Source organism: Pongo pygmaeus, chromosome 7 (assembly GCF_028885625.2).
Source record: "Pongo pygmaeus isolate AG05252 chromosome 7, NHGRI_mPonPyg2-v2.0_pri, whole genome shotgun sequence".
Taxonomy (NCBI): domain Eukaryota; kingdom Metazoa; phylum Chordata; class Mammalia; order Primates; family Hominidae; genus Pongo; species Pongo pygmaeus.
This window is the reverse complement of record NC_072380.2, coordinates 150,277,287-150,287,273: the sequence shown is the minus strand read 5'-3', so window position 1 is coordinate 150,287,273 and position 9,987 is coordinate 150,277,287. Positions and strand designations below refer to the sequence as shown.

At 41.7% G+C, this 9,987-nt stretch overlaps 1 long non-coding RNA gene across 1 annotated transcript; it reads left to right on the top strand.

Annotated features, from left to right (window-relative positions):
• The first annotated feature begins 1,141 nt into the window (after nt 1-1,141).
• On the top strand, nt 1,142-8,676 carry LOC134739964 (uncharacterized). The gene is made up of 3 exons (XR_010127132.1): nt 1,142-1,393; nt 7,618-7,739; nt 8,054-8,676. It is a non-coding gene; the product is annotated as an uncharacterized LOC134739964 (long non-coding RNA).
• Nucleotides 8,677-9,987: the final 1,311 nt, after the last annotated feature.

The following is a 9,987-nucleotide window of genomic DNA, read 5'->3' as shown; positions in this document are numbered from 1 at the left end:
GGGCTGGAGGTGGGACATGCTGGCAGCAATACTGCTCTTTAAGGCATTGAGATGTTTATGTATATGCACATCAAAAGCACAGCACTTTTTTCTTTACCTTGTTTATGATGCTGAGACATTTGTTCATGTGTTTACCTGCTGACCTTCTCTCCACTATTATCCTATTGTCCTGCCACATCCCCCTCTCTGGGAAATGCCCGATAATGATCAATAAATACTAAGGGAACTCAGAGGCTGGTGCCTGTGTGGATCCTCCGTATGCTGAACGCCGGTCCCCTGGGCCCCTTTTTCTTTCTCTATATTTTGTGTCTCTTTCTTTTCCATGTCCCTCATTCCACCTAATGAGAAACACCCACAGGTGTAGAGGGGCAACCCATCCCTTCATATAAATGCCAATACCTGTTTGTATGATTGCTGGTTGCCTAGCTCTCAATACACATTTTGTTTATTTAAATATTTTCTAAATGTAGAGGAGCATACTGATATGTCACTATCATTTCGTATTTCTCTTTCTTATTTATATGACCTCAGTCATATTCCATACAATAATTGACCATATGCATTTTAATTTTGTTTATATTGCAGCTCCATTACCAATTATTTAATTGGAATATTTGTGTTATTTTAACAATTACTTGTATTATATATATGCATGTATCTATGTACCTATATTATGACCTTCCTTGCTTTTGTGGTGAAAGTTCTTGTGAATTTTTATTTTAATGCTTTAAAGTTGATTATAATGGATTTTACCTATAAAATTTTAAACATATTATTAGAGAATTCTCATTTTGTCCATTTTGTGTTTCCCTAATGATATTCAATTAAAATTATAGATTACTATTGTCAGGCCTCTGAGCCCAAGCTAAGCCATCATATCCCCTGTGACCTGCATGTACACATCCAGATGGCCAGTTCCTGCCTTAACTGATGACATTCCACCACAAAAGAAATGAAAATGGCCTGTTCCTGCCTTAACTGATGGCATTATCTTGTGAAATTCCTTCTCCTGACTCATCCTGGCTCAAAAGCTCCCCTACTGAGCACCTTGTAACCCCCACTCCTGCCTGCCAGAAAACAACCCCCCTTTTTCCTTTACCTACCCAAATCCTATAAAATGGACCCACCCCTATCTCCCTTCGCTGAATCTCTTTTCAGACTCAGCCCACCTGCACCCAGGTGAAATAAATAGCTTTATTGCTCACACAAAGCCTGTTTGGTGGTCTCTTCACAGGGATGCGCATGAAATTTGGTGCCGTGACTTGGATTGGGGGACCTCCCTTGGGAGATCAATCCCTGTCCTCCTGCTCTTTGCTCCATGAGAAAGATTCACCTATGACCTCTGGTCCTCAGACCAACCAGCCCAAGGAACATCTCACCAATTTTAAATCCGGTAAGCAGCCTCTTTTTACTCTCTTCTCCAACCTCTCTCACTATCCCTCAACCTCTTTCTCCTTTCAGTCTTGGTGCCACACTTCAATCTCTCCCTACTCTTAATTTCAATTCCTTTCATCTTCTGGTAGAGACAAAGGAGACACATGTTTATCCATGGACCCAAAACTCCAATGCCGGTCATGGACTAGGGAAGGCAGCCTTCCCTTGGTGTTTAATTATTGCAGGGATGCCTCTCTGATTATTCACCCAGGTTTTAGAGGTGTCAGAGCACACAGGGATGCCTGCCTTGGTCCTTCACCCTTAGCGGCAAGTTCCACTTTTCTGGGGGAGGGGCAAGAACCCCTCAACCCCTTCTCCTTCACCCTTAGCAGCAAGTACTACTTTTCTGGGGGAGGAGCAGGAACCCCAACCTCTTATCTCTATGCCCCAACCCCTTATTTCCGTGCCCCAACCTCTTATCTCTGCTCCCCAATCCCTTATTTCCATGCCCCAACCTCTTATCTCTGCACCCCAACCCCTTATTTCCATGCCCTGACCCCTTCTCTGCTTTTCTGGAAAGCAAGAACTCCCCACCCCTTCTCCGTGTCTCTACTCTCTTTTCTCTAGGCTTGCCTCCTTCACTATGGGCAAGCTTCCACCTTCCATTCCTTCTCCTTCTCCCTTAGACTGTGTTCTTAAAAACTTAAAACCTCTTCAACTCTCACCTGACCTAAAATCTAAGTGTCTTATTTTCTTCTGCAATGCTGCTTGACCCCAATACAAACTAGACAATAGTTCCAAATAGCCAGAAAAATGGCACTTTCAATTTTTCCATTCTACAAGATCTAAATAATTATTTGTCGTAAAATGGGCAAATGGTCTGAGGTGCCTGACATCCAGGCATTCTTTTACACATCGGGCTCTCCCTAGTCTCTGTTCCCAATGCAACTCATCCCAAATCTTCCTTCTTTCCCTCCTGCCTGTCCCCTCAGTCCCAACCCCAAGCATCGCTGAGTCTTTTTAATCTTCCTTTTCTACAGACCTATCTGACCTGTCCCCTCCTTGCCAGGCTGAGCTAAGTCCCAATTCTTCCTCAGCCTCCACTCCTCCACCCTATAATCCTTTTATCACCTCCCCTCCTCACACGGGGTCTAGCTTACAGTTTTATTTGGTGACTAGCCCTCCCCCACCTGCCCAGCAATTTCCTCTTAAAAAGGTGGCTGGAGCTAAAGGCAGAGTCAAGGTTAATGCTCCTCCTTTTTCTTTATGCCAAATCAGATAGCATTTAGGGTCTTTTTCATCAAATATAAAAAAACCCATCCCAGTTCATGGCTCATTTGGCAGCAACCCTGAGATGCTTTACAGCCCTGGACCCTAAAATGTCAAAAGGCCGTCTTATTCTCAATATACATTTTATTACCCAATCTGTTCCCGACATTAAATAAAACTCCAAAAATTAAATTCCAGCCCTCAAACCCCACAACAGGACTTAATTAACCTCACCTTCAAGGTGTGCAATAATAGAGTAGAGGCAGCCAAGTAGCAACATATTTCTGACTTTCAATTCCTTGCCTCCTCTGTGAGACAAACCCCAGCCACATCTCCAGCACACAAGAACTTTCAAACAGCACACAAGAACTAAACCGCAGTGGCCAAGCATTCCTCCAGAACCGCCTCCCCCAGGAGCTTGCTACAAGTGCCAGAAATCTGGCCACCAGGCCAAGGAATGCCCGCAGCCCAGGATTCCTCCTAAGCCATGTCCCATCTGTGCAAGACCCCACTGGAAATTGGACTGTTCAACTCACCTGGCAGCCACTCCAAGAGCCCCTGGAACTCTGGTCCAAGGTTCTCTGACTGACTCCTTCCCAGATCTTGTCAGCTTAGCAGCTGAAGACTGATGCTGCCCGATCACCTTGGAAGCCCCGTAGACCATCACAGATGCCGAGTTTTAGGTAACTCTCACAGTGGAGGGGAAGTCCTTCCCCTTCTTAATCAATATGGAGGCTACCCACTCCACATTACCTTCTTTTCAAGGGCCTGTTTCCCTTGTCTCCATAACTGTTGTAGATATTGACAGCCAGGCTTCTAAACCTCTTAAAACTCCCCAACTCTGGTGCCAACTTAGACAATACTCTTTTAAGCACTCCTTTTTAGTTATCCCCACCTGCCCAGTTCCCTTATTAGGCCGAGACACTTTAACTAAATTATCTGCTTCCCTGACTATTCCCAGACTACAGCTATATCTCATTACCGCCCTTCTTCCCAATCCAAAGCCTCCTTTGCATCCTCCTCTTGTGTCCCCCCACCTTAACCCACAAGTATAAGATACCTCTACTCCCTCCTTGGTGACCAATCATGCACCCCTTACCATCTCATTACAACCTGATCACCCTTACCCCGCTCAATGCCAATATCCCATCCCACAGCATGCTTTGAAAGGATTAAAGCCTGTTATCACTCACCTACTACAGCATGGCCTTTTAAAGCCTATAAACTCTCCTTACAATTCCCCCATTTTACCTGTCCTAAAACCAGACAAGCCTTACAAGTTAATTCAGGATCTATGCCTCATCAACCAAATTGTTTTGCCTATCTACCCCATGGTGCCAAACCTATATACTGTCCTATCCTCAATACCTCCCTCCACAATCCATTATTCTGTTCTAGATCTCGAACATGCTTTCTTTATATTCCTTTGCACCCTTCATCCGAGCCTCTCTTTGCTTTCACCCGGACTGACCCTGACACCTATCAAGCTCAGCAAATCACCTAGGCTGTACTGCTGCAAAGCTTCACAGGCAGCCCCCATTACTTCAGTCAAGCCCAAGTTTCTTCCTCATCTGTTACCTATCTCGGCATAATTCTCATAAAAACACATGTGCTCTCCCTGCTGATCATGTCCAGCTAACCTCCCAAACCCCAATCCCTTCTACAAAACAACTCCTTTCCTTCCTGGACATAGTTAGATACTTTCACCTTTGGATACCTGGTTTTGCCATCCTAACAAAACCATTATATAAACTCACAAAAGGAAGCCTAGCTGACCCCATAGATCCTAAATCCTTTCCCCACTCCTCTCTCTGTTCCTTGAAGACAGCTTTAGAGACTGCCCCCACCCTAGCTCTCCCTGACTCATCCAACCCTTTTCATTACACACAGCTGAAGTTTGGGGCTGTGTAGTCAGAATTCTTACGCAAGGACTGGGATCACATTCTGTAGCCTTTTTGTCTAAACAACTTGACCTTACTGTTTTAGGCTGGCCATCATGTCTCCGTTCAGCGGCTGCTGCTGCCCTAATACTTTTAGAGGCCCTTAAAATCACAAACTATGCTCAACTCACTCTCTACAGCTTTCCTAATTTCCATAATCTATTTTCTTCCTCACACCTGACACATATACTTTCTGCTCCCTGGCTCCTTCCGCTGTACTCACTCTTTGTTGAGTATCCCACAATTACCATTGTTCCTGGCCCAGACATCAATCCGGCCTCCCACGTTATTCCTGATACCACACCTGACCCTCATGACTGCATCTCTCTGATCCACCTGATGTTCACCCCATTTCCCCACATTTCCTTCTTCCCTGTTTCTCACCCTGATCACACTTAGTTTATTGATGGCAGTTCCACCAGGACTAATCGCCACACACCAGCAAAGGCAGGCTATGCTATAGTACAAGCCACTAGCCCACCTCTTAGAACCTCTCATTTCCTTTCCATCATGGAAATCTATCCTCAAGGAAATAATTTCTCAGTGTTCTATCTGCTGTTCTACTACTCTTCGAGGATTATTCAGGGCCCCTCCCTTCCCTACACATCAAGCTCAAGGATTTACCCCTGCCCAGGACTGGCAAATTGGCTTTACTCAACATGCCCCGAGTCAGGAAACTATAAAATACCTCTTGGTCTAGGTAGACACTGTCACTGGATAGGTAGACGCCTTTCCCACAGGGTCTAAGAAGGCCACCATGGTCATTTCTTCCCTTCTGTCAGACATAATTCCTCGGTTTAGCCTTCCCATAAGATTAATTGTGAGCCAATCCCATAATAAGCTTTTTTTCTAAGTTTTTTTTAAAAAAGAGCCATTAGAAAGCTAGCTTAGTTTCCCAAGCATCTAGAATAATAATGATGAAGATAATGATCATTATTATAGTAAAGATAAAAATAATAATGTCAATGTTAGATTGAAAGAGCACAATTTTAGAAAAAACCATAAACCAATTGTATTCTTTCTCACAATTGCCCCTACAACCTTTTCTATTTGCTTCTTTTCCCTAATCCAATTGGATAAAAACTAAGGTGGTTTCCACCACACATATGGCCACTTCAAATAAAATAATGACCTTTTATCACAAGAATGGTCTTAGCTCTGTTACTAATATGTCATGACCTGGGTCTCATTCAAACTCTGAACTTCATACACAATCCTCGATTCTTTTCTTCTCCAGCCTTGGTCAGCTGAAAGAAATCAGCCTGCAGTAGGAGAGGAAACTCTTAACTGCATCTTCTACAGAATAAAAGCTGAGGATGGGAGGAAAGGTAAGAAAGTGAGATAATTCTCATTCTATTGAAGGTGGAATTAAATTCTAATGCCCACAACGGGTGATTAATAAAATCCTCTCTGGCCTAGGGAAGGAGTCAAAGCTTACACTTTTTTCTAATGCACCATTTTTATGGTAACCTTGGAGACTCACATTACTAGGGATTTTTTATCCTCAATGATGCAAAAGCTATTGGTGCTTAAAACTCCCAATTCAAGCCCCAATTATTGTTGCAACCAATGTAGGTTTCAACCCAGATTGTGTATCTCATGCATGTGTATGTGACCCACCCTCCATGTATGTGAAATTAACAAGAATCATGAATCTGTGTCCATTAATTCATGGGAGTGCAGTTTCAACCTGCTATGTATGGCCATAGTCACTTCTATCTTCTCACTGCCCCTTGCGTTTCCTAGGTCTAAGTCCATTATGAATATACTTTGATCTCTCAGTTTGAAAGCACAGGGGGAACAGTATATCAGGCTGTCTGAACAATCTCCTTAGAACCTCTTTCACTTAACTTTGCATGATAGAACTCTGTGTCCAACATATCTCCCCATTGATAGTGGCAGGATACAAAGTAACTCTATATCTCTCCCGACAGGTATTCTATAAATCTGAACTTCTTGTCCTCAATGTTAACCCATTTTTGCCCTCAAATTATGTGTTATGGAGGGATCACAGTTTGTTTTTCAGCTCTTTCTGTGTAAGTCCTGTCTAGATTGTCTCCTAACACTCCTGAATGCCTGAATTTCTGTCAATTGTTTTCTTGATTCTTTAGTGAAACCTCTGCTGAACATGCCATTAAAAAAATTGTTTCAGCAATCAGATCATTTGCAGGGACATGGATGAAGCTGGAAACCATCATCCTCAGCAAACCCACACAGGAACAGAAAACCAAACACAGCATGTTCTCACTTGTAAGTGGGAGTTGAACAATGAGAACACATGGACACAGGGAGAGGAACATCACACACTGGAGCCCGTCAGTGGGTGAGGGGAAATGGGAGAGAGGGCATTAGGACAAACATCTGATGCATGCAGGGCTTAAAACCTAGATGACGGGTTGATAGGTGAAGCAAACCACCATAGCACATGTATACTTATGTAACAAACCTGCACGTTCAGCACATGTATCCCAGAACTTAAAAAAAAAAGACATACATATTCTGTTCATAGCTAATAAAAACATACAAAGGAAAAGAAAACACAAAACCAATGCATATATGCTTTTATAATTTAAAGGGCCCTATCACATTCTCCTATTTAAGTTCATATTTTGTTCTTTTCCTTTCCTTTCCTTTCCATCTTTCCTTTCCCTTTTTTAATTTTTTTTCATGTCAGATGGAGTTTCACTCTTGTTGCCCAGGCTGGAATGCAATGGCACAATCTCAGCTCACTGCCACCTCCTCCTCTCGGGTTCAAGCCATTCTCCTGCCTCAGCCTCCTGAGTAGATGAGATTATAGGCACCAACCACCATGCCCGGCTAATTTTTGTATTTTTAGTAGAGACTGGGTTTCACCATGTTGGTCAGGCTGGTCTAGAACTCCTGACTTCAGGTGATCCACCCATCTCGGGCCCCCCAAAGTGCTGGGATTACAGGCATGAGTCACCACCCTCAGCCCCATTTATATTAAAATTTTCACATTTTCTTTAATTAAACTGAAACTCAAATAATTTAATTAATCCCCAATTTCCTTAAGCCAACAGGTGGTGAAGCTGAGGCATGCACCTAGATCTCTATCTGCTAATTCTGCATATTTCCATTTTACCACTATGCCAAGCTGTCATGCAAATGTTGTTAAGTAGGACCTAAGCAGAGAAGGTGCTACCCTAGAACTAAAGAGGGTTCAGACTTGACTTTATAGGGTGCTGAGGGGGTGTGGTTAGAAAGGTGTGTACATTGAGAACTAAAGTCATTCTCAAATGTGGAATACACACCTGAGGCCCTTTGAAAAGCCCCTTGGAGTACACTGATATTGTGGTGGTCTGGATGCAATTTTAGGTTCTAACTCATGATTTAGGGTCAACATTTAAAGAAAAATAATTTTTATTATAGAAATAAGCTGGACAAATATGCACTCCTAGATGACTTTTGAGTAGTGATATCTCCTTGGACATTTTCATTGCTCTTGACAGATTCAAGGCTGCAGAGAACTAGTGCTGCCTTATGGTTTTCTCCCTGGGGAGTGCTTTGCATATGATGTCAGAAAACAAAGGGGGGCTCTGAAAACTCCTCCATCCTTGACAAGATAACGCAGAGAAAGGACCAAAAAAAAAAAGTGCCAAAGAGGGAAGAGGAGGTAAAAGGGAATGAGGCATGTAACACTGGCTAAATAAATCATTCTCATTGAAATTCCATGTCATCATAAGGTTAATGAAGATGGGAATGCTCATCCCTACCGTTTATGATTCTAGCTTTGCTCCTATGTAAAATTAAGGTACAGCAGGAGTTTGAGAACCTATTCAGACAAACTAGTTTTAAAAGAGTATTCTTTACTTACTAATTCAGTACATGTCTACTGAGTACTGCTGTGCTACCATCACTGGGCCAAGAACTGAGGATGCAAAAATCAGAAAGATGTGTTTTTTGCCTTCTAAAACATATGGTCTCAGGAGTTAGGACGCTAAATGGAAAATTAAATTACATCTTAATAGGAGCAATGGAATCATCAGGTGTATAACCTAGTAGCAGGAAGCTCAATGGAAATCCCAGATGTCCTTACAAAGGGCCACAGCATGCTTATGGGAGTGTCTGGTAACCTGAGACAGTCAGGAAGGTAGTTGCCAGGGGGTACAAATTTGACCTTGATTGCTGATGATCTCCTTCATTGGCAAGGATGGAAAGATGTAATTATTGGTACACTCAATATTATAATGCTAATTATAGGAATATTACCAAGAAAGTAGAGTAAATTTTATTTGCTCTTCAGGAGTAAAAAACAGACACTCTACATATAAAGACTTTGTGTATAGATCTTTTTTCCCCTTTTTGTCAAGTTCAAAAGAGTGAGTGAAGGTAAGCCCAAGCAATAACGTCTCTTTATTATTGATTTTAATCCTTCTTTTTATATTCTGAATATAAGCTGTTATATTTATTTGCTGTAAATATGTTTCTTAGTTTCTATTCTATGTGTTTTCTTAATGATGTCCTTAGGTGAGAAGAAATTTTAAATTTGATAAAATATATTTCATCGGTGGTTTATTGTTTTTATTGTGTGCATGTGTGTGTGTGGCATATCCTACTATAGGGATGTGAACATATATTTCCATTATTTCTTCTAGAGAAATGATTCTCAAATGGAGGCTATTTTGCCTCCCAGAAAACATTTGGTAAAATCTGAAGACATTTTTAGTTGTTACAAAAGAAGAGATGCTAACTGGCCAAAAATGTCAATCCTTCAGAGGTTGAGAAATCTTACTTTATAAATGTTATGCATAGGCCTATAATCCATCTTAATTTTGGAACATAGAGTGAAATAGGAGATAGGTGTATTTTTCAGCCTTGACTACTTTATTGCCATTACATTTAAGTCTTTATCCATCTTGAGTTGATTTTTGTATATGGAATAAGGAAGGGGTCCAGTTTCAATCTTCTGCATATGGCTAGCCAGTTATCCCATGACCATTTATTGAATAGGGACTCTCTTGGTCCCATTGCTTGTTTCTGTCAACTTTGCTAAAGTTCAGATGGTCATAGGTGTGCAGTCTTAATTCTCAGTTCTGTATTCTGTTGCATTGGTCCTTGTGCCTGTTTGTTTGTTTGTTTGTTTGTTTTTGCCAGTGCCATGCTGTTTTGGTTACTGTAGCACTGTAGTATAGTTTCCAGTTGGGTAATGTGATGTCTCCAGCTTTTCTTTTCCCCCTTAGGATTGCCCCAACTATTAGAGCTTTTTTTTTTTTTTTTTGGTCCCATATGAATTTTAAAATAGTTTTTCTAGTTCTGTGGAGAATATAATTGGTAGTGTGATAGAAATAGCATTGAATCTGTAAATTGCTTTGGGTAGTATGGCCATTTTAATGATATTGATTCTTTCTGTCTAGGAGCATGAGATATTTTCCAATTTGCAACT